Genomic DNA, 2500 nt, shown 5'->3' with positions numbered 1-2500 from the left:
AAACATTTGCAAGAACCATCCTGATGGGAAGCCTAAAATTGATGGTAAAAGATGTCCTCTGCCTCCAGGGTAACCCGATGGAGAGGGCATACGATGTGACCTGCTACACGGAGGAAAAACATGATGAAATCATGAAGAAAGTGAAGGCAGTGGAAGGAGAAAGGCCTATGTGCCATTATGAAGTTACGAGCCTGGCGAGGAACAGCTTCAGGGTTGTAACAGTAACTATGTATAACCCGCATGTCAAGGACGAAGAGGTGAGGGCCTTTCTAGGGCGGTATATGGACAAGGTCTCCTCAGCAAGGCTCCTCAGGGACTCCCTGGGGTTTTGGAATGGGAGAAGAGGGTTCCAGGCCCTACTCAGGGAGGACCCAAAGGGACAGGGTGGCTACCTCCATCCTCCCGCTATGTTCTCCCTGGGGGCTGACAGGGGGACGTTGTTTTACGCACGTCAGCCCCCATTTTGCAGGCGTTGTATGGCCTACGGTCATATCCTCGCCTCGTGCAGCACAAAAAAGTGCAGAATTTGTGGATCTGCGGAGCACGAGGCGAGGGACTGCGACGAGCCTAAGGCGTGCCACGGGTGTGGCTCGTCAGCACACCTGTGGCGGGAGTGCCCGGCTCGTCAGAGGTCATACGCGTCTGCAGCTGGGGGGGGAGCAGGAGCGGGGGATGGGGGAAGAAGAGGGGAAGGAAGGACATCACAGGAAAAGGACAAGAGACAAGAACGGAAAGAAGAGGAGCAAGGAGCGACAGCAGGAGGGCAAGGGAAAAAAGAAGACACGGGAGCAGAAGGGAAGGAATCGAAAGGAAGAAAGGGAGTGGAGGAGCGAGAGACAGTGACAATGGAGGGAGAGGTGATGGAGGGGGTGCCGGTGGCGGGGGAGGAGGAGGAGGAGGGAAGGGGCGTGAGGGAGTGGGGGGACAGCATGTCGAGCGCCCTCGTGGAAGAGATGAGAGGAATGGTGGAGGAGTTGGCAGGGAAGGGGGGTGTCTCCCCTTTACCTCCAACTCCTAGGAAGAAAGTTAAGAAGAGGGGGTGCTCGACTGGCAGTGAAAGGGAGGGGGGGGTGGAGGGGGTTGCCAAGCGAGGGATGGGGGAGGGAAAGGTGTCCTTGACCTTGCTGGACTCCTTAGCCCCTCCGTGTTGGGTGGAGGGGGACCCCCAGGGCGTGGCCCAGTGTCGGGTGTCTGGGGGGGGATCTCAACTCCTCTTTGAGGAGATGGGGTCCCCTACTCTAAACCTGGACTCTTACAGGGAGAGAGGAATGGAGGGTGGTGGTGAGGAACCCAGGGTGCAGAGCACACCGAGGCCAAACACCATACCTGCATCCTGGGTTGGAGAGATGGAGGAGGACGGGGGGACGTCAGGAGAGGAGAAGACGTCCCCGCCGGATGAGAAGGAGCAGGGGAGCATCAGGTGAGCCTCCTGTTTTTTTGTGATTGTTTTGGTATTTTTTTGGAAAAGTAATGGTTTTTGTTTTTGTTTTTGGTTATAATAGAACCTTATGTTGATTTTGTTTAGTTTAAATGTAAGGGGTTTAAGGGATTATGTTAAAAGGAGGGCGGCTTTTAGTTTTTTAGAGGGGGTGGGTTTTGATGTTTGTTTTTTACAGGAGGTTCACCTAAGGGATGGAGGGGATGTCGTGAGGTTTAGTAGGGAGTGGGATAAGGGGGAGTCAATTTGGGGTATAGGTGGGGTTCACTCTACGGGGGTGGGGATTTTGTTTGGGAATAGGGAGGTTAGAGTAGAGAGTACTTTTGTTGTAATGCAGGGGAGGGTGTTGGGGGTGGATGTCACTTTTAGGGATAGTAGGTATAGGTTAGTGGTGGTGTATGGGCCACAGGTGGCGGCAGACAGGAGGGAGATGGTGGACTGTCTGGCGCCCCTGTGTGTCACAAATAGGCACTTGGTGATAGGAGGGGATTTTAACATAGATTTAGGGTTAGCGGGGGATAGTAGTGCAGGCGCCATCACCGGGCTAATGGCTTGCCATGGCCTGGTTGATGGAGGCCTGCACACTACTCCGACAATGGCTGGTCCCACATGGCGCAACTCTCGGGGGGTTGCGCGGAGGCTCGATTACATTTTTCTATCTAGGTCTTTGGGTCAGTTGTCTGGGCGGCTGTTGCCTGTGTTCTTCTCGGATCACGACGGGGTGCTCCTGCAGGTGGGGCCACCAGTCTGCCTCTTCGGTAGGGGGTACTGGAAATTAGATCGGGATGTGCTGGAGGAGCAAGCTTTCGTTGACGCCTTTTTTGGTTTCTTTCGGGGGCTTGAAGGCCTCCGGTCCATGTGCGAGGGGGTGTTAGAGTGGTGGGATTTAGTTAAGGTAAGGATTAGGGCTTTTATAATAGGATATTGTAAGAGGAAAAAAAGGGAGGAAAGGAGGGAGGTGGATCGTATCCAAAGGTTGATTGAACTAGAGTACGAGGCAGGCAACCTCGGCGCGTCAATTGACTGGGAGAGATCCACAGCCCTGAAGGCGCAGCTCAGGGA

This window comes from Salmo trutta, unplaced genomic scaffold (genome assembly GCF_901001165.1).
Source record: "Salmo trutta unplaced genomic scaffold, fSalTru1.1, whole genome shotgun sequence".
NCBI lineage: Eukaryota > Metazoa > Chordata > Actinopteri > Salmoniformes > Salmonidae > Salmo > Salmo trutta.
The sequence above is the reverse complement of the archived record's forward strand: the minus strand, read 5'-3'. Positions refer to the sequence as shown.